This window comes from Leptodactylus fuscus, chromosome 3 (assembly GCF_031893055.1).
Source record: "Leptodactylus fuscus isolate aLepFus1 chromosome 3, aLepFus1.hap2, whole genome shotgun sequence".
Taxonomy (NCBI): Eukaryota; Metazoa; Chordata; class Amphibia; order Anura; family Leptodactylidae; genus Leptodactylus; species Leptodactylus fuscus.
This window is the reverse complement of record NC_134267.1, coordinates 30,579,783-30,593,961: the sequence shown is the minus strand read 5'-3', so window position 1 is coordinate 30,593,961 and position 14,179 is coordinate 30,579,783.

The window sequence follows — 14,179 nt, the reverse complement described above, 5'->3', positions numbered from 1 at the left end:
AGACTGGGGGCAGAGATAGGGGGGAGAAACTGTGGGCAGAGATGGGGGGCAAGAAACTGGGGGCAGATGAAGTGAACTGGGGGCAGAGAAGGGGGGACATGAAGCTGGGGGAAGAGATGGGGGGGAAGAAACTGAGAGCAGAGATGGGGGGACAAGATACTGGGGTCAGAGATGGGGGGGGCATGAAGCTAGGGGCAGAGATGGGGGACAAGATACTGGGGGCACCGATAGGGGGACAAGAAATATAAGTGGTTCGGCGCCACCGCCAACCCGCAGAGTCATGGGTAACTGCTAATATATATATATATATATATATATATATATATATATATATATATATATATATATATATATATCCACCCTTGTCCAAAGAGTTACTCACTACTAACATATGAAACCAATCCACATGGGAGATAGTTCTGCTTTCCTTCAATTTTTGATAACATACGTAAAGGGAAACTCAACATACACCAAGAAACTCAATAGAGTCTACCACCACCAAAATCTCTTGTCGTTGTACCATATGACAATAGGGGCTGATAGTGATGTAGAACATACATGTGTCATCTCAAAACCATTTCCAAGTCAGCTATTTGGTGCACCTGGGCCGTGGCTAAGTCCACAAGAGCGCCCATTTTTGCCTGTGATCACCATAGAGTGCTGTCCACCAGCATAAAGTTGGATAGTTCTGGTACGTGGAGACCAGAGATGCAAACGGGTGCTCCAGCAGATGCCGGCACGGTGCACCAAACAGCTCATTTGCAAATAGATTAAGAGTTTGACACAAAATTTCTGTTCACTATATCAGTATATACGTGGATTAGTAGAGATTTTGGAGGTGGTAGGCCTTTAACTGATCTCATGCTTCTCGTGCTTCAGAAATGTTGTGTAACATTGTAAAGTAACTAATACAACATATCAAATAACATTAAACATATTAATCTATTTAGTCTTGAAGCAATTTGGAAATCCTTTCATATTGGAACAATGAATTGACTGTGAAGTTTCGAGCCGTGGCATTATGTAAGGAAATGAATGCATTGTTTAGTGTCAATAGTTGTTTCATTTGCCTAATAAATAAGTTTTGGAGCCCATTCACGACAGAAATTCTCTTTCATCTTCTTTATTATTTTCCCCTTGAGATAAAATTTTCTTAGTCGGTTGCCATTTCTGTGTCAGACAGTAATTCCTGTTTCCGTCCTTTATGCAAACATATTAGAGGTAAAGGAAGAGTTTTATTAAGGAGCTTGGGGGAAGGACATGCAGCCAAGTCATGGGTAAGTCGATTGGTTACTGCACGTGATGGCACGGTGTAATGGATTTCATTGAGTTACCGTTACATTATTGATTCTCTAGCTTTGTCATAATCATTATGATCTAGCCGTATCGTAATATAGTAATGTAAGTATTCATGAGGTCTTAGAACAAAGTTCTGACCATTGTGAAATATGTATATGGTGGTGAATTCTGTCCCGGCATTGTCAATCAGTGTTGTGATCTCGAGATCCTTTCTTCTTATTATAGGAACAGAACCAGACAAAGGGGCATAACTTTGTGGGCGATTGGGTATAAACAGATTGGGCAACCTGTTAACCAACACATGTCTGTATTGGCAAAGACCTTATGAGCAAGTGGCACACCGACCAGAACAGCCAGCCATAGAAAGGAGAGCGCAGACTGCCATCCCTGCCATAACAATTGTTCAGCTCTGACTCAGAGTGGTAAAGTTTAGAGATGAGCGAACAGTAAAATGTTCGAGGTTCGATATTCGTTTCGAGTAGCCCCTCAATATTCGACTACTTGAATCGAATATCGAACCCTATTATAGTCTATGGGGGGAAAATGCTCGTTTCAGGGGTAGGCAACGTTCGATCAAATTATACTTACCAAGTCCACGAGTGAGGGTCGGGCTGGATCCTCCGAGAAGTCTTCTCCTTGCAGCGTCCCCGCAGTATCTTCCGGCTCTGAATTCACTCTGCCAGGCATCGGGCCTGGGCAGAGCCGACTGCGCATGCCCGCACTACAAGTGGACATGCGCAGTCAGCTCTACCCAGGCCTGATGCCTGACAGAGTGAATTCAGAACCAGAAGATGCCGTGGGGAAGCTGCACGGAGAAGACTTCTAAAGGTAGGAGAAGAACCAGCGTTGATTGGCCGACTGTATAGCATTCGGCCAATCAATGCTGGTTCTGCATCGAACTTTTACATTCGAATAGTGAGTGGTACTCGATCGAGTATGAGTATTTCGAATACCGTAGTATTCGATCGAATGCCTACTCGATCGAGTACTACTCGCTCATCTCCATACTTGGAAGTTGTTTTACTCTGTTCCATCTCAACTAATGTTACAAGTTATCCTGTTCTTGTGTCTCCTGAGTCTTTCTCCTGCATGACCATCATAGGCACTCCAACTCCCATCAGTCTCAGGAAGGCTGACCACAATTAGGACATGCTCATGGAGGAACACTACCACCACCAATAGGTACATTGCAAGCTCCCATCAGCAGTGCACGAGCCTAGGAGGTGAACTAATGACCCAAGGGCAAGAGTAAACTGATACCTACTTGATACTCTCTTTTATCCAGTACCACAAAACACTGCAAACACCCTCATCCTGATTCTCAAATACCTTCTCAGTGGCCTTTCCTTGATGGCACAGACACATAGCGCCTGAAGTGATTAAGATCTGAGAAGAGAGTACGGAAATATAGCACCAGCTTGAGGTATAACATTGATATCTTTTTGGAGATAGAGGTTAGAATGGCCCACTGAACCGTCTGGACCTATAGAACTGGTGTCATCTGAGTGGCAGGAATGCAAATGAAGATATCTGCGGTGGTGATGTACGTCACGCCTTCCTCCGCTAAATAGGAAACAGCATTGACATTAGTACATTGACATTAGTCGCATGCAAGATGCCACGAAGTGCAGAGTTGTCCGATTTCGAGAAAGGGGTAATTGTGGGTTACCACAGAAATGGTCGATCCTTAAGAGACATAGCAAGTGAACTGAATTTTCCAAAATCGACAGTGGCCTATGTGATTACGAAGTGGAAGGTGAACGGTGATTGTCAGAATGTGCCCCGAGTCGGCAGACCCCCGAAACTAGGAGATAGAGACCGACGAGTGCTTGCCAGAGAAACCGCCCCCAACCGATGGCTCACATACACCAGGAGTCTCACCAGGCATCCGGGACTATTGTGTCCATCATTACCATCCGTAAGGAAGCATCTGCTGGGGTCTACCAACTATTGGATAGGAAGAAATGTGTTTTTTCTATTTTACCACCGGCGTCCAAATACTTATTGGTAGACAGTGTAGTATCCTAAAGCGTTATCTGTCGTGTCCTATGGCATGCAAGTAAATTTCTATATTAACCCAATCTACATAAAAAAAGAGCCTAGACCATATTCAGCCCTGCTACATCTGAATATTCAATAATTCATTGTAATACAGTCTGTACTCATAAACTATCTAAGCTTCCTATTTAATCATACGACTATGCGGTTGCTATGGGCTGCATAATATTTGTACCCTTTGCTACATATTATCAATCAATTAATATTCTTCTGTTCATATTGCAGTTGTATAAACCCGGAAATGTGAAATTCTCAACAACTTTCACTCTAGAAACTCATTTTCTTCCACTCCGCACCGTAAGCCTATATAAAATATCATGATTTAGAGAAAAAAAATGTACATTGTAAGAAAAAAAAAATTCTTGTCTAGTTTAGATCTCCCCAGGGAAAGAAATCTTGGCCGAGTAATAGAAATGATTTTATAAATAAATCATCTTAAAGAGCGATGCTGGCTCCATTGACCACAATCTTGGCCCCGGTCCCCATGTCAAAAGACTTGGCTGCTTGCCCAAATTATTCGACAGCGTTTGACTGAGGTTTTTTTTTTTTTTTTTTTCACATACATTGTTTCTGAACAGGCATTTTGGAATTCCTTCACATTACCATAGTCTGTATGGGGGTCTAAGATTTAACTTTGTTGGGGGTAGGCTTGCTCTATTTTACGGGGTGGGGTACCTGTAAGCTACTCTTGCAGTCCAATTAGATGTAATTTGCAGGCAAAATTCATTTCAGAAAATTAAAAATGGAAACAATTTCACGATAGAATTTACGTAGAAATTATATCGTAGCCCATTCAAGACGTATTAATAGGAAACCGCCAAGACCGTATTTTTCTTTTCTAAAGGGATATAGTAATGCTACATTAGCGAGGAAACACACACGCAGAGGGTTCACTATTTTTTGGCAAACTCAACATGTTCAATAAAGAGTCAGCAGTACAAAATAGACAGTCTGTCTGCCTTCTGTTCAGCTCTAAAAAGCCCACAATGAAACTAATACACAAAAGGCATACCAGATGAAAAACCTAAAAAAAAAAACCCTTAATACTCCGCTAGCTCTAAGGATTTATGGACGTGTACAAGGAAGACATTCGTTTTAATTTATGTCGGAAAGTTAGTTCATTTTCATATTAAAAAAAAATCAACTTCTGCGGTTGTTGTCTATGGAGCCACGGTTGGTATTCCCCAGATCAGCCCATGCAGAGCCTAAGTCCAATCTGCTAGCCAAAAAATGTCATTGGCATCGCACCCAGTAAGCCTAGACTCCTGTCTCTTGGCAATCATACCGTGACTTGCAAAACTTTTGTATCCTGTGCCCATGTGTGGGAGTGACCCCGGGACCGAATCCAGAAGCAGACTGGAAAGTGTTAAGACGCAAAATGAAATCCTCTTTCGTTTGGATTGCTTTGTATATCCTGTTTCCAATCCTTCACACCAAATATGAGCCCTGTATGAAGTGTGCTTCAGCTCAGCACATAAGGGCATGTAAACAGTGCCAAATTTATCAAAGGGAAATATGGGAGCAGTGGGATCGGTAACGATGGTGTGAAATGCTTCGGCGAAGACCAAATTAAAATGTGTGATAAATCGCAGGGGGTTAAAATGGGGAATAGGAGCGAGACGTTTCTGCGTTGTCAAGACTGAACTGAGATCTTAACCCTTTAAGACCACAATCCTTGGATTAGAGGGAATTGCTTTATAAAACTGCAAACAGGACATCGGAACGTTTAGACAAATTGTTGATAACTGTGTCCATAGCAACTAATACAATCCATAACAGACAATCTATTCTCGATGGAGCGAAGAAAATTAATGCAAACATCTGTGGAAAGTCTATATATGTCTATCAATGCTTCCTGTTGCTGCGATGCGCTAGCCAAATACAGGCCAATTGGACGCAACCTGATGTGTAAATGACTGGATTGTTATACTGATGTTACAACCAAATTTGTTACATTCGATGCATTAAGACGAAATTTTTGATTCAAATTTTGGAGACCTCTCATTATCTTTGATCGTGAATTTTTGTCTCCTTTGTCTTCATTATCCTAAATGGTTTATCATTGACATAAAAGTAATATAAGCAGTAATTTAGATATTTTCCCAGTGGTCCTATATGGTCTGGTTATCATATACATATCAACCTACGCATGTAGTAGGCTACAAATTCATGCAGTGTCATATTGGAATTCTTTTGGTGCCCCAAATAAATTGATTCTGGGGGCCTACCCTCTAACAACCACCAGGGAATAGATTAGAGTAGCCTTTACATTTGTGTGCTTTGGTCTGGACCATTATTGTGCCACCAACGTTGACAACATGGCAACTTTAGCTTTGACAATATCACACAACCAAAGGGTAACGTTGCTTTCATTGGAGCTAATGAGACCGAATGCTTTCTCAACTTGAGGACCACAAATATTGTGAATGGTTTGCGACCATTGTGTCGTAGTTGTGACTCTTCATCAACATGATGCTTGAGTCGTGTCATTGAGTCATGTCGCTGAGATCCAAGCATAAGCTTCAGCAATGACCTAAGACCACCTACCGATTATTATACTCTGGATATCTGAAGAGATCTACTTATAAGACTATTGTTGCCTGAACCCACTGACTTTGATGAGACTAGTTGACCATCTAATGTGCATGGGGCTCTTCCTGAAGGCAGATATGAGTGGATATAAGAGTACGGCTCTTGGACGTCAAGTTGACCAATCCTTTTGTTCGTAAATAATCTATAGAGAAATAATGTAAGTTGTTGTCCAGAGTTGTCTGTCGGCTTCTTTCTTTCTTCTCCTAATAGAGAAACCATACATGGTCAGCCATGCCAAGTATACAGGGCTATGGGGGGAGTCGGACGATAGAGCTCTCTGCCAAATGTTGCTGTTTTCTGCCTGAAAAAAACCCTATAAAGTTTCTGCCACTAGGTGTCTACCTCCTTTCTATTTTGTTAGTCACTCTCTGTTACCGGGAAATGTCTGTCTTTAGAAACCAACAGGATCAAGATGGAGCACAGGAAGTGGAGAGGAAGGGGCTGGTCTCTCTTCACAGCCTCTGTATGTTAACACACAGGTCTACTGCTCTATACCCCATGCCTGTACACTGCTCTGAGAGGAGTCTGTAGCTTATTACAGTTCAGAATGAAGTAAGGAAAGTCTATGTACTTCTGGCAAGTTGTTTGCATTATTGCTGATGGGATGTTAGTCATAGACAACAAGCAGTTTTCCTGATTGAGTTCAGATTTCTTTTTTTTTCTTTCAGGGATCTTTTTAGCTGTGTCATAACCTGGATTTGCAGTCCGGTGCTTCTGATCCTCCTATATTTGGTACACTTGGGCTTTTCTCATCTATTTGTTTGCTGTTTTACAGCTACTCCTGGCAGAATTACATGTAATGAAACCAATATTAGTAATAATGGATAGGGGATTGGGGCACACTTTCTGTACAGTACATGCCCCCTGCCTCAGAGACAAATCTCAAATGTGCTGCAGCCATAATAGAGTTTTTAGTAGTAGAAAAACTGATGACACCAAATATGAACAGTCAGATTGCCCAGCAAGACCCTGTAGATGTTTTAACATGTTTCTTTATGAAATGTCTGGAAAAACAGATGAGACACAGACATAGTGGGACAAGAGTCATAGGAGTAGTAGTAGAGTTGTGGTGAGAACAGATCAGGACTGGAGTCATAACCCACTATGCACAACAGATGTTGTTAGACAACCCACTCATTTATGCCAGGGATACTGAGGATAGGCAAAGGGTTGTCACCATGAACACCAGATCATTAACCCAGATCTCTAGTAAGAAGCACGCTGATAGGCACTTGAGAATGGTCAGATGGGTAACAATCTAATAGTACTCCATGATGAACATATCAAAGTCAGAAGAAACTATGATAAACATTTGATAAGAACAATTCATACATTTTATGTTGATCCAGTTTCTTCAGCCAAAACTGGGAATGGATTCAACTGGGCCTTAGGTAGTAGATGTACCTTGAGAAGATACTGAGTAGAGATGGGTGAACCTCCGAAGATTCATTTGATCTCAGGTGCGGATGAAATTAATCCAAACCTGAGATGAATCCTCCAAATTTTTTCATCTGTACTTGTTCAGATAGAACCGTAAGCAAAATTAGTATAGTCTGGGGTCTCTGCAGACTCCATAGTATAATAGGTGGAAGCTCATGGGAGTTATGAACAATAAAAAACATTCATACTGACCTTCCCTTCTGAGTCTCCTTGCAACATCAGGTGCTTCTTTTCAGTCTCCTAGGAAATGTCATATGACCGTGGTTACATGGCTGCTGCAACAAATCCAGGGGAGGTGAAAAAAAAACTAAAAAAACATATATACTTACCTTCCATCACCTCTTTTGGGTCTTCTCACAGTATCTGGCTCTAGAGATGAGCGAGTAGTACTCGATCGAGTAGGTATTCGATCGAATACTACGGTATTCGAAATACTCGTACTCGATCGAGTACCACTCGCTATCCGAATGTAAAAGTTCGATGCAGAACCAGCATTGATTGGCCGAATGCTATACAGTCGGCCAATCAACGCTGGTTCTTCTCCTACCTTTAGAAGTCTTCTCCGTGCAGCTTCCCCGCGGCGTCTTCCGGCTCTGAATTCACTCTGCCAGGCATCGGGCATGGGCAGAGCCGACTGCGCATGTCCACTTGTAGTGCGGACATGCGCAGTCGGCTCTGCCCAGGCCCGATGCCTGGCAGAGTGAATTCAGAGCCGGAAGACGCCGCAGGGACGCTACACAGAGAAGACTGCTCGGAGGATCCAGCCCGACCCTCACTCGTGGACTTGGTAAGTATAATTTGATCGAACGTTGCCTACCCCTGAAACGAGCATTCTCCCCCCATAGACTATAATAGGGTTCGATATTCGATTCGAGTAGTCGAATATTGAGGGGCTACTCGAAAAGAATATCGAACCTCAAACAGTTTACTGTTTGCTCATCTCTATCTGGCACTATCCTGATGATATGAAAGACCCGGGGTCACCGCTATGTCACCCCATGTGACTGATGCGGCCCAATCACATGCCTCAGCGATGACACCAGGCTTGTGATGTCACCAGGAGTATGCCAGATTTCTTGAGGAGTCCCAAAAGAGGTGAGGGAAGGTGAGTATAAATGTTGTTTTTATTTTTTTCCCCTCTCCTGGACCTTTGGCAGTTGCCATTTTAGTTCATCCAAGATGAATCCCAAATTGTTCCATTGCCAAAACGTTTTGCCCATCTCTAATACTGAGACATTGTAAGTATAAAATATAAAATATCTTTCATTCCATTAATATTCAGCTTCACAATACAACAAACAAATCCACAAGTCCAGACTGATTTTCAATTAGGTTTTCTTATTGGTTCACATGGAAACCTTGTGGATTCTTGGCCTGGCAGCCCTCTCATGTTTTATATAATAACTCCATTAGTGTTCTGAGTCTGTGAGACAAGATATGTATAAAAAAAAGGATCTAAGATATTGAAGACGAAGAGAATTCCCACAACTGGCTGGATGATGCTGTAAGATTTGGCTGGAGCCTGGAGTAACCCAGTCATCACATGTTCACATGGAAGAATTAGACTCTGATTCATCCTCTGTAATTCACTCGAGTGCCAGTCAGGAATGAGAACATTTTGTGAGAAAGTTTGACTTGTTCAGAATATCTTATCTAGACTGTGCCAGTTGCCAGACTCCGACTTGTTAGACATTCGTTTCACAGAGAAGGAGTCGTAGAATTTATCTGAAATTATTACCCTAAATGTAATGTCATTGATGGCTGCCAGGACGAGGATTTCTTCTAGTCATGTCCTTTCTCATGGTCCCACTCTGTGGTTCTGTATTCGACCACTTGTTCCTACACTACATTTTTTCTTCTTTATCTTCCTGTCGATCATTCACACTGACTTTAGAACTTCTGTTTTTAGCGATGTTCTATGGGCTGCTCAGTTGTCAGACAAGTAAAAGAGTCAATGGGGTGAGTGGCACTGCAATGGGTACTACAACAATACATCTTCATGGCTTTGGAAGTCCTATTGATATATTGTTGACTTAGCCCTTTGCCGCCATTTTTTTTTCATTCTAATTTTTTACTGTCTACTTTCCAAAAGCCATAACATTTTTAAGTTTGCCGATCACAGAGCTGTATGCAGACATATTTATTTAGGGTCAAATTGTTCTTTATAATGGCAACCTATAACAGAAGTATAGTGATGACATGCTTGGGAGCGTTCAATAGATTCCAGGCTATCAGGGAATTGGTTCTGCCCCCCCTCATTGCAGGGGACAGCAATCCAAGGCATTGTGACCATGTACCGCCATTCTTAGATGTCTTGGTTACATTTGACTGAGGCATCTAATGAGTTAATGTGCACAATCAGAGGGGGCTTTTATTATTGTGGGCGTTACCGCAGGGTCTCCGCTGTGTAAAATAGTAGAGAGTGAGACCCAACAGCTATGGGACCCACTAAGCTACTCAAGAGACACCATGTTTAAAGTCACAATATTTGCCTTGGTATTACAGCAGATGTTGGGAATGGGCTAATGGAGTAACAAGTAAAACATGCTCGTTCCATTGAAAATGATATCAGATATATATTTAGATGGATGGAGTTATAAGCCTATATAGATAAATTATTATAGAAATGAACAGAACATTGAAGTTGGTGCCAGCAACCAGATCTTGCTCAAGGATCTCATACTATAACAACGTATCGTACTCCATCTATCCAAGAGAAGTTATAGCAGGCAACGGTAGTTTATTCATCCATGTTGGATGCAAACTTGCATTCAACGTGGATGGCTAAGCTGCAATTTTCTTTACACTTTGGGAGTTCTGTGACTTCCTAGAAAGATAGAGCAAAATTGGTCATACACCTTCAACAGCTATCGACTGAATGAGCATTCATTCCTTCCTACCTCTACACACATGAGAAGAACTATTGCCAAATAACGGTGCCAAAACAACAAGTGAGTCAATTTATCATGTCCAATCCTTTAACCCATCAATCTTTACCCCATCATCAGGATAGAGTTAGGACACTCCCATACACATTATCAAGCCTGCCAAGATTGGCAGGTTTGGCTGACCATAGTCTAACATGCATGGCTACTTTCATGAGGACAGGTAAATCGATAGATAGATAGATAGATAGATAGATAGATAGATAGATAATAGATAGATGATAGATAGATAGATAGATAGATAGGAGATAGATAGATAGATAGATAGATAGATAGATAGATAGATAGATAGATAGGAGATAGATAGATAGATAGATAGATAGATAGATAGATAGGAGATAGATAGATAGATAGATAGATAGATAGATAGATCATAGATAGATAGGAGATAGATAGATAGATAGATAGATAGATAGATAGATAGATAGATCATAGATAGATAGGAGATAGATAGATAGATAGATAGATAGATAGATAGATAGATAGATAGATAGATAGATAGATAACATTGAGGATATATGAAGGAGAGATGGAGGAGACATGTCCTCACTTTATATTTGCATTCTTTTTGAATCCATTTGTTTCTTTGGCTCCAAAAGCTAACACAAATTTCCAAGTTGTATTTTCCTAACTATTAGCAGTGTATGAATCTACCCTTAGAACCACTACGATCCTTGGATCTTCTAAGGCGGTTATTGATCTTACAGTCATCACCAATACTCCAACAAACATTTGATAACTATTGAACTATTACAATGTATCAAAACCCAATGGAAATGTACATGTGCAACTGGTTTATGCAACGTGCGACTCGTAGTGTGAGCAGAATATTTGACGTAGTAACTGGTTTGTGCAACGTGCGGATTGTACTGTGAGCAGAATTACAGCTGTAGCAAACTATAACTTGACACATAATGAGTGTACACAAAGTGAATCACTCGATTAATCATTATCTCCCTTCAGGAAGTTGCTGACAGAGATTGCCCCATTTTCATACATCATACATATGACATCACTGATAGCCTATATTCCATTACAATTAACCCTGTAAGGCTCCATGCACACAAATCTGTGACTTTGTCAGTGTGACGACCCATTATTTTCTGACAACCCCATACCCATGTATTATTATGAGGCCATGCAGGGGGCTGTTCCTGTCCAATTTGCAGCTTGGGCTCTTTAAACTGAATGAGTCCCTTCAAGGGGCAATTGTGCCTTATTTCAGCCTAAGGGAGTGTTCACACTACCGTCGGTGTCTGGCAGCTAGTGTCCGCTGCTAATGTCTGTTCAAAATCTTGCGCGGACGTTAGTATCGGACACTAGCTGTGTCCGTGACATTTTGCATTGATTTAAATGGACATCGGGTGCGATCTTTTACAATCCATGTCTGTCCTTAACTGTCCGTTCCCAAAGATGTCCGACTTTTCAAGCGGACAGCAGAAACCTACATGTCGGGTTTTGCTGTCCGCTGGGTCGATGGGACTAGCTGTTGGCTGAATGAGTTTTTGAGAGCTAGTGAAAGTCTATAGCCACTTAGGACTATTAACCACATAATGTCTATGTCATTGCTTTGAGCCACATTGACCCAGCATGCTGACTGTCACAAAGACAAAAACAACAATAATTTTATTCTGAGAATGTGTTGCCAAGTATGAGTTGCATTGTAAGGATTCTAAGGCTAAATATGTTCAAACCATAAGAAACAGTACTGAAAACTGACAGATGTCTCATAAGCTTTGCTAATCTGATGGATCTATTGCCATACAAATTCTGGGATATTTTGTCACAAGATGTCCATCCTACAAACATAGCATAGTTTTATGTGCCGCTGTGTTATGGTCAGCAGGGTTTATTAAAAAAAAAATAAACAAATAAAACCCTACGGAGCCCTCTGGGCCATTACTGCAACCAACCTGGTGTGAATACAGACTAACAGTTCCTGTCACTGCCAGCTAAATTAAATGACCAGGTGTGCTCTGTTGCAATTCACAGAGCTCTGTGCAGTAAAAGCAGCCGCACAAATAAACAAGCTGGCTAGCCTGAACTCCAGGACTAGCCAGAGACCAAAGTAAACCCTGTGTGCAGTTCCACCCAACCACCCAGGCAACTACTGCCAAGCCCACTCCCAGTCACCCTGTCTGGGAATTACTGCTAGCTGACCCTACAGAGTTTTACCACAAACACATGCATACAGGGCAGCATGCTGCCTGACAAACAGTGGCATTGCTAACTCAGGGGTCTTTTGCTAACTAGGGCAATGTTTACAGGCTGGAACCCAAACATACATACACACATCATTTCAAATGTGATCATAGAGCGCCGGGCGTCCAGACCAGCCCCCTTATATAGGCAAGGGGCGGTCACCAGCAAATAGCCCAGCTGCCCAATCCGAGCGTCCATAGGTCGACACACCTGTCGATCAAATAGTCGACCACGCCCGGCTGTTGCAAGGCAGGTTAACCCTTGCAACCCTGGATTGTGCAGAGGAACAGGCAGCGACGTCCATATCATGGCCACAGTCTCTGCACAATCCTAACACGCTGATACCTTTCTGCAGTGTGATATATGAACAGAACACAACAAACCCATTGAATAGCTATTGAAAAAGTCAATACAATATAATGTAGTTAATACGTTAAATGTCAAGATAAAATTTGAGCTAAACTAAGGTTGGACATGTGTTTGGGCTACCCAATTTGAGGGCAGTGTAATACAGAGATAACATATGGGTGAACCTAGCAAGATTAGGTTTGTAGAAATTTGACAAGTTTTCTTTCTTAGGGTGCATGCACACTACGTAACGCCGGGCGTGTATGAGAGCCGTACACGCCGGCATTACGGCAGACTGCCGAACACTTCCCATTCACTTCAATGGGAGCGCTCGTAACAGCGGCGTTTACGAGCGCTCCCATTGAAGTGAATGGGAAGTGTTCGGCAGCCCTGCTGTAACGCCGGCGTGTACGGCTCTCATACACGCCCGGCGTTACTCAGTGTGCATGCACCCTTATTCAGTCCAAACTGAAAGTATTATGGTGAGGGGTCTCTTTACGAGGGCAGAGAAACAATTTTCCCAATAACTTACATAGTATGGTAAATATATATTGCTATATAGTTATTCATAACAGCACACCGTGTGGTTGGGAGTGGTATAAGAAGTAAAATATTTCAAAAGTTTTCATGCAAAATATGTTACATATATTATACTTGTTTATGCATCCATGTCATAGAACTAAGACTCGGTGGAAGATTTATTGATGTTGAGCCTCAGCCCTTATTGGGAAAGCCATTATGAATTCTTAGAAAGTGAACGGCTACCACACCTTCAGTATGAGTTGATACAGTTAACCATGTAAGAGACTTGTGAGTAGCAGCTCTCCTTTCTACCAGGTTATACTGTAGCAAAGAATTCTCTGCCATCATGATTAAGAGCCACTCCTGGACTGATTCCGATAGCGCTGAAACACGCCGGCTCATAGGATATTTAACATAATATTGTGATAGCTGTTACATGCTGAGTGTTATCATATTAATAACAATACACTACATATTTCTCTGAAATATCATCATGAAATGCCTTCATAAACTTGCAGATCATGGACAACTTTATTTCATCACCCCTGCTACTAAATCACGAATATTACATTATAACATTCCATATTATACGTATAACATGATGGACATTTTATATAAGTTGAATAATTTTAATAAGGATATTCACCCTTGATGGACATACTATAAAGGTAATGGGCGAAACAATTTTTTGGAATTGGTTGGATTGTGTAAGGTAAGACATAGAGCCACAATTAAAGGGATATTCTGATATTCAACATGTATGGAATATCTAC